Genomic DNA, 9191 nt, shown 5'->3' with positions numbered 1-9191 from the left:
TGCCAGTCCAGGTAGAGGCAGGATTGTAAGGAATGTCAGGCATGGCCAATGGTATGTCCATAGGAGGAATTAAAGCAGCAAGAATACGGCACAATGTGTAAACTTCCTTATGAGAGCAGTGCAGGAAATTACTGTGCAACTGAACATGGTGTCCTAGCCTTAGATTTATTATCCACTTCCAAATCAGCTGCCAAAAATCCTTTACCATCGGAAGACGGGAAAGAACATGTTATAAAAAGACCTGGAAAAGGAGTAATTTTGGTGTGGGAGTCTTCAGGCTGGTAATTGTCCATGTGTGCAGTGTTTGGGTTTGGTCTCAACGTTGAGGTCAATGGTACTTAAACTAAATGTTATCCCAGTGCCTACATATGGCAAATGATGAGATGTGCTAGGCTGGAATATGGTCCTGGAAGATGCTTCTTTACCCTGTATATTCTCAATGATTGCTTTTAATCCTGCAAGGCTCCAGCATCACTCATGGAAAGCCATGGTATGCAAGCTGGCATGCTTTTCCCTCATGATGAACTCCTTCCTTGCTGGGTGGCAGGATCATGACCACATGCTTGTGTACATTCCCCAGACATTGATGCTTTGGCAACAAGACTGGATATAACATTCCAGCAGTCTTAGCCGAATGATGGACTAAGATGGTCACGTTTCCCCACCATATACCTTGTTGCCCTCCTCACTCTGGGGCACTGCCGACCTCACACTGCACTTTTCCAGCTCCCATGTCTTTTCCAGGTTCCTTTATTTCCAGCTGTATGCCTGCAAAGTTGGATCTACATCCATATCCCATTGCTTTTTGCTTGTTTAAATCCAGCTCTTTCTGGCAGGAGTGGAAATGAGTGACCTGCGTTTGTTGCTCTGTTTTAGCATTCCCTTTTCTGGAAAACCATCTCCCTAGTGCTTGCTCTGATGCAAGGGACACGTCTGCAGCTGTACCTGCAGCATCCCCAACATACCCTGCCAGCTCCAGCAAGTCTTTTGACTTAAAAAGAGCTTTTTTTTCTCCATAATAAAGGTCCATACCCACCTCAGATGCACCTGATGTTGCCTTGTACAGCGTCTGGGAGAGTTGGCAATACATGACGAACTTGGAGAGCCACTTCGCTACTCGGTGGCCTTTTTTTCGGAGGTGCCTGCTGAAACATAGTGAGAACTGAAGGTCTGGTTTCCTCTTCCTCATCTGGCACTGTTGTTTGGAGGGAAAACATCCTGTTTCTGCAAGCGCTGAGCTCCCAAGGTAAGGGGTTGGGAGGGCACTGCTGAAGAATGTCCCATCTTGCAAAGAGCTACTTCCAGCCCTGGATGAGGACTGGGACCAGCACAGACCTTAGCAGGGAGATTTCCTGCAGCCTGTTTCCAGCAAGTGGAGTTGTTGCTTTTCCAGCATGAGTGTAAAGGTAGGATTGGGTGTGGGGCTCAATGTGAGGGAGCAGAGAAGCTGATGTCAGCACCTGGAACAGGCAAGGAGGCAATTGGTGTGAAGTGCCTGTCATCCATTGGGATGAATCCTCCTTTTCCAGCCCCTTTCCAGGAGTGTGCTGATCCAAAGTCCTTCACGAAAAGGAAGCCGGGACGTTAGCAACATCAGTGTTTACCAGACCACCATCATTGTCTTGTTCATGCATTCATTGTCCTCTGACTGGTAGAGTGGTTAAGAGAAAAAAAAAGCCAGCTTGATGCATAGCAGAAAGCTAAAATTAACGAAGCAAACCACAAATAAATAGGTAAAATAGGCTAAACTGTAAGATAGCTGTAAAAGGAGGCAGCCTGCGGCGCAGCTCCTCCGCAAAGTGCATGATAAGCGTCGGCGAAGCTTGTTGCAGACACTGGGCAGGGTTGCTTTTCGCTAGACTTTGAGTATCCTAGTTGCAAAGACTCGTCAATGTTCCCAAAGGCTCATGGTTTTGGAGTGGGGTTGTCGTTTTGGGGTTTGTTTTCCGTGCGCTGTGGCCACTTGCTTTCCGAATGGGTTCGTAGTGATGGAGTTAATGGAGCTGTTCTTTATAGTACTCGGCAAGGTGTCAGTCGTTCGCTCTCGTGTGTGTTCACAAGCTGAGCCGTGGCGTTGCGCGTCCCTCCGCGATGGTGTGATTTGAAGCACTTTTGGTGTGGCATGTGCAGTTGCAGTGCTGTCTGGTTTTAATTTCTCCCCTCCCCAGCTATCCAGCTATCCCTCCCCATCTGTGTTCCCCCCATGTTTCGGACACTGAACCAAACCGACGTTGGGACTAGCACTTTAAGTACTAGTAGTCACTTTGCTTCGGACTATATTGAGCACTGCACTTTTGTACGTACTGTTAGCACTAAGTTCTGAGCTCTTTTCTTTTCCCCACTCTGTTTCTCCCCCTTAGGCGCAGTGTTATTTACATAGGGGCCATCAGAAGATAATTTCGAGGTGTGTTGGACCACTGTCTGGTGCCTGACTTGCAATCCATATCCATTCCCAACTTTATATTCGGGAATTTAACCCATCCAAGCTTATTTTACACCACACAATGAACACCTAAAATCAGTGACGTCCAGGCAGACGTGGTTGTTGTAAACTTCGAGGTCATCCAGAGACCTGAGTGCATGGCTTTGAAAAACACCAAAGATACAGGAGAAGTCTCAAAAGGGATTGGGATAGTGCAAGATTGTCTCCTTTTCACTTGGAATTGGGAGGTATAGGACAGATACTCTTGTGTTGGGCATGAGACTCTGGTCTGTGTTAGTGAGGTGAGTCCATGGACAGCCAAGTCCAAACCAGTCTGAGATCCTGGTACTGTGCTCAAGCCATTGCAATAAAAGCCATCATTGTGCCTGCATGGAAAGTGCTGTAGGGATTGGTCATGGGCCTCAACTACAGAAGGTGTTTGTAAGTAAAACAGACTTAGATGATTTAGGAGATGGAGCATAATCACCCTGGGGTTTGCTGTTGGATTTGTAAAGCTGTGTTAGGAGTTGATCAGCTCTCATGTTGGGAGGCAGTTCAGATGTGCATTGCTATTTCTGTTCAATTCCCGTGGTATTTCTGTATGGATGGTCAGGGATCAAAGCTCCCTTGCCAGCAAGAAATCAGTAGGGTAGAGTTTGTAGTAAGCATAGTCAGAAATCTCTGGGATTTGAAATGGGATGGTGGTCCCTGGGATGTGGAATAATCAAGTTTTGATGTCCCAAACCACCCACTCTCAACCAGCTGGCGATGTTTTGCTTCTTTAAAAGCCCTCGTGGGTTTTCCACAGCAGCAAATAAACCCTGGTAGGTGTGAGAGCACTGCATCTCCTTCACGTTGAGGTATCCACATTTGGGACTCCTGCTTATCCTCCTTGACAATCTGATAGTCCATTCAAATCCTTCTCTGGTATTCCTTAAAGGGAGTTTCCCCCCAGTGACACTTAATGGATAAACCCCACTGTTACAGCATGATGGGTTTGAATGGAGAGAAGGGAATTAGGTCTTCTTCATTGGGCCATGATGGAAATAACCTTCAGCAGCAAAAAAATAAGTGTGTTGGGTATCGCTGTTGCAGCAGATGAAGGATTTTTCCTAAACAATTCCAGTTTTAGTGGCTGCTTTTCTTGAGTTCTTTATTCAACAAGCCTTTGGATATGCATTGGGAACTGAAGGTGGTTAAAACCCACAACTCTTGAGCAACCCAAAGTATTATGCTCTTATGTCCTCTATCCCTGGATTTAAAAAGGGAAATAGAATCCAGATTTTTTTTAGCGGAGTTTTAATTTCTTCTCCAGTCAAATTATGCCTGGAGATGTAGCTTTAAGGAAATAGCACCAAGTGATGTTGCTGCTATATCTGAGCCCCCAAAATTATAGCAGACTGAGGGGACAGAGAGTACCTTGGTGACTCATGAGGGTACAGACAAAGCCTTTGGAAAATCCACCCCCAGTGAGCCTACTGGTCTCTTTGAGCCCTTGAGAATTAACCTCACGAGAAAGGGGGATGTGGAACAGGTCTTTTTGTCTGATTTCCCCTTCTGATGTAGCTTTTTGCCCTTGGAGTTGGCATTTCATCCTTTGGGAAGGTAGAATTAAGCATTTTCTCCTGCATGGCACACTTGAGGCCTGAATGCAATTCCTAGCACAGCACCTCTCGCTTTGGAAGGACCTTTTAGGTGGAAAAAAAAAAGCTCTTGTAGGGATTTTGAGTTGTTTGGGTTGTCAGATAGCTCGTGGGAAGCACATTGTGACAGCACACAGGCAATGTTTTACCCACCTTTTCTGTTCCTCCGAGGGAGACTTTTTAATTTGCTTCTGTAGTTAGTTTTGTTTCCTTGAAAGTCTTTTTAGACCCATGAAATGCCCTTGAAATGAGTCAAGTTTATCGAAACAAATCGTGCACACACCCATGCACTGCCCCACGTGTATGTGCATGTCTCCCTGTGTGTGGATACACATAGAGAAATATATTATTTCCCTAAACATTCCTTCTTTTTTTTTGGATTGGTTTGATTTTTTTGGGTTTGTTTCCCCACCACCCCCCAGGATATTAACCAAAAGGTGTTTTAAAGTCATGGCATGAAAACTCCTAAATGTAAATCTGAGTACCTTGTGATGCTAATTAACAGGTTTTTCCTGAGACTTTATGTGATGCTTAATATTTTCCTTAGGAAGTTTTGTTTAATGTTAGATCATTGTTCTGGAGGATGTTGGTCCTACTGGCATTAACCTAATGGAAATAAAATGCATGTGTTACAAGTGTAGAAACGGTGAAGACTTAAGTGTGAACTTACTGTACGATACTGGTTCTGTTTTCAAACAATCTGTTTTGCTGTTCAATAGTTGACATATGGAAATGCCAATGTACTGTAATTTAGCACTTTTCCAATGGACCCTGTTCTCACTATGCCTGAGGGAAGAAGCGGGTTTGGCTCGGGGCTGTCTGAACTCAACCTCTGAACCCTTTCTGCGTGGTTTTGGCACCAGAATTGGCCAAGTGGAACTTAAATTTGAGGTTTGCTCATCGGTTTGGCGACTGGCGTGGGACAGAGGGGGTTGGCTCTCCTTTTCCATGGCCAAACCATGCAACTTGGCCTGGTGAAAGGTGTCCCTGCCCATGGAACTAGATTATCGTTAAGTCCCTTCCAACCCAACCCATGCTGGGATTCTAGGACTCTGTGATTGGAGTGCTGTGGGTGGATGGACTGGTGGCATCATGTTCCACCAGCTCATCCCCTTGGGAACCAGGCTGGGAACGGGCTGTCCGAGCTGGGGTGGGATGAACACGCTCTGGAAAACAGCTGGAGCAGTCCACACTCCCTGAAATCCAAAGGCAGAAGGGATAACCCTCCTGCCACCCTCCTCCAGCCCAAAACCTCCTTTCCTAGTGTTAACAGGGTGCAAAGTGTTACTTGTCATGTACTGTACTGAAAGGGTTAATTGATCAGTGACTGTATTGTACTGTATGAAAACTCATGAATTGCCTTGTATTGTTTCTAATGGACTGTTCCATGTCTCCCCCACCATTCCCAACCCATCCCCACATTTTCCAAAGGACGCATGTTCTCAGTTAGGTCCTCCAAACTCTCTGGTGCTAACTCTTCCGTATCCGATGGTGCTTCTGTGGACACTAACTGACCACATGCTGATCCGGAGCTTGAAGTTCACAACTTGTCTTTCTTGTCTGTTTGTATGAAGTCTCACACACACACACACACACACACACGAGAAAAATTAAGGATAAACTTGAATTTGTTTCAAAGCCTCATTGACAATCTAATGTTTTCTATGTCTGCTTTTATTTGGGATGGCTTTTCTGGAAAGCAGCACGCCAGCACCTTCGCTCCGGGAGGGGATTTCGCCCTCTCCATCCGAGGTGAGCTGCTCCCTCACTGGCTGCTCAACCAGGAGGTTGATCCATTGGGAGCCTGCGAGGAAGAGGAGGTTCAGGTGCCTTCAAAGATGCCCAGCCCTAAAACACAGCCGGGATCCCCCTGACCACACAATCCATATATAGGTGGGTGGGCACTCAGAGGGGACAAATTTGCTTTGGGGCACAAATTGGCTTTTAAGGAGAATGGAAGCAGAAAATTGGGAGTCCCCAAGGCACCTCCATCTCCTCCTGGCAGAGCCTGAGTTTTGGCAGATGGCACACACCTCGGATGGCACAAGCAGCCCCATCCCCTCCCGCCCCCCCGATCCCGACGCGAGCTGCTTTTTGGACAAAATAAAACCTGACTATATTTTGTATGGATTTGAAAACAAAGTCTGATATTTACCCCTGTTCTCAACTGAATTTGCATATTGTTGTTTGCCACGATATTTGTTCTGTCTTCAAATAAATTTGCTTACTTGTGTAGTCTTAACTGTCTGCTCGGATTCTTACACTCGGATCCTTACACTGGGATTTCTCCCTGCTCCGAGGTGCCTGCACTGCAGCTCTCCTTTGGAGGCAGGAAGGAAATCTGCATGGGAAGGGGAATCATTTCAGGATGTAAATGTTTCTCTCTGTGTTATCTCGCATTCATCTCCCCAGGGCTTTTCAATTTGATGCCTTTTTTCTCCCCAGTCTTCCATCATCAGCTCCTTCTATCCGGGTAAGCACGTGGCAGAGGAACAGCCATGCTTCAGCCTGTTTAATTTAAGAGATTAAATTGTTCCTAGCACAGTTGGGTTTTTTTTTGGAGGGTGAGGCATTCTTTACATTTGGGAATGAATGGATTTATGGCTGTGAGCGGCCGAAAGCTCTGGGCATTGCTTCTGACTGCACATTGCATTAGCAAGAAGTTGGCATCAGTCACTGGAGACGTCTCGGCGGAAGGCAGTGCCCTCAGAAGGCTGGAAAACCGATTTGCACATGCGTTTCCAGGGAAGTAATCAAATCAGCCAGCAGGTTCAATAAAAGGAATAAGCAAATAGTCCGGATTTGCCTGCGTTGGCAAACAAAACCTGTTGCAACACTAGCAGGTTTTGAGGTTCCACCCCCTCCCCCCAAAAAAGCTATTTTTGGATTAAAACTGTTGCAGGCTGCTGCAGGAGATTTTATATGCCCTAAAAGATGCATCTGTGTCGCAGGAACATTTCTGGGGGATCCATGTGAGGGTTTGGGCTGTCACCCTCCTTCCTTTCAGAAATCATCCCTGTGCATATGTTATGGTTGTTTTCAGAGATTTATTCCCCCTCTCCTGGCACTGTCCTCCCTCTCTTTGCCTCTTTCCTCCCCTCTGACCTCTCTCCAGCTGTTTTTTCCCCACCTTATGAAGCTTTTATAGATATTTCCCGCTGCTTCTCCCACTATGAGCAGTGCTGCCTATGGTGATGGATCCCAGTGTGGGAACAAGGGAGAGATGAATCCCACAGGAAGAAGCGGGGAAGAGGAAGTCAGAAGCTTCATGGAGGGTACTGCCAGGTATGTCAGCCTCCCACCCTCAGCCAGTGTGCAAGTGATGGGACGTGGGATAATGCTGTGACATGCCTGTGGGGTGACACAGATCCATGTGGAAGCCATGGGGTGTCCCATCGTGGGGTGCAGAGGGTGTGGAGGTGCACAGGTAATGCTCTGAGTGCATAGGGTGTTTGGGGGGTGAGTGGTGCCAACATGGGGTGGGTGTTGAGGGGAAAAGGGACAGTGGGGGTCGAGTGTGAGTGCACACTGAGTCAGGTGGATCCACATCCTCCTGCCCCTGGACACCTTGGTGCTCCCCTGCAGCCTCCCGGTGGGGGGGCATCCAGAGCAGGTTGCACTGGGTTTGTGCACCCTCAGCTGGTGGCAGAAGAAAAGACTTTACTGATTTATTGATTTATTCACTGTGTAGGGCTGTTTCCTATCTGAAACACAGGAATACCATTAGGAATCCAGTGCTGCTTGGGAAGCAGTGAATAAGCCCAGGCAGTGGTGATGGCTGTAAGTAATTATCTCTGATTTGGGTCCTCTTGCATTTTGAATCACACACTAAATTTTCAGTGAAAAAAAAATCACAAAAATAAGATAACAAGGTACCCCATGAGGTGTTTAATGTCACACAGCCAGCATTTATTTACTTTTTTGTGGAATTTTACACCAGGATTTGCCTTTTCAGAAGGTTCTAGCACCGAAATGAGATTTTTGGAGAAGGTGGTAGAAAATCCACATACTAGACACTGGAATGCACCGAGGCCTGGAGGCTGTTGGGGGATCTCTGAGAAAATCATCACAAAAGAAGAGGGAAAACCAACCCAGCACCCTGAGCAAATCCCCTATTTCTGGACAGGGAGATGTGATACTGGTGCAGCCCAAAATCCAGAGGGCAGAGCTGCTGGCTCAGGAAGCTGCAAGCACTAACAGTGAGCTGCAGGGAGAATTTGGAGCCCCTGAACAAGTATTCTCAGATTTTGCAGGTGTAAGCACCCTCTTGAGAACGTGTTGGACACAGTGATGGAAAATTCACCCCTGCAAAATAAAGAGGAATGTGGCAGCTGACCTGCCTGGTGGCCAAGGAGGGATCGGGAAGTCTTGGACCTCTGTGTGCAACCCCAAACTCCTCTCTTGCCTGCCACGAGGCACAGACACACATTTTCTTCTGCACAGGTAAAGCTTTACACGTGACAAGCCAAACCCAGGGCAAGCTCTGCATCCTGACTCCCATTTCCTAACCACATCCTTTCTCTCAGCCCAGCCCAGGACCTCAGAGGACACAGCCAGCAGGGGTGAGAGTGTATTTCAGAGGGGACCCTGCAGGTAGTCTTCAGATTTATGACACCCCCACGGTTTTTGCACAGTGGAGGATGTGCTGTGGGTGCCTGAGTGGGTTTCCTCTCCATCAGGCTCACAGCCAACATCCAGATTGCAGTGCAGCACCACAGGCTCCTGCCTTCATTAATTCCCTCTCGGGGAGGCTTTTCAGCTTTCCCTGCCAGGGAGTGTGATGAATATTCCCCTGTTGCGTGGCAATTCCACAGGATCTGTCCCTGTGCCTCTTCCCAAGAGCTCCCTCTTCCAATAAACCACACCAGGCTGCTCTGAGGATGGTCCTTGGGCTGCACAGCCACAGGTGTGAGGTTTTGCTGGTCCTTTTCTGAGGACCTGCCATGGGATCAATACCTCAGAAACCTCTTTATTCCTGACCAGGAGCCAAGAGAAATCTCTCAGTTCAATCTTTCCATTTAGGCTTTTCCTATTAGACATTTTAATGGGGGCAAGGAATCAGTAAATAGAAACTTACCACCAAAGCCTATGTGTACATATCCATATGTCCATATTTTGCTTCCTCA

Source organism: Acanthisitta chloris, unplaced genomic scaffold, assembly GCF_000695815.1.
Source record: "Acanthisitta chloris isolate BGI_N310 unplaced genomic scaffold, ASM69581v1 scaffold31352, whole genome shotgun sequence".
Classification (NCBI taxonomy): Eukaryota; Metazoa; Chordata; class Aves; order Passeriformes; family Acanthisittidae; genus Acanthisitta; species Acanthisitta chloris.
The sequence above is the reverse complement of the archived record's forward strand: the minus strand, read 5'-3'. Positions refer to the sequence as shown.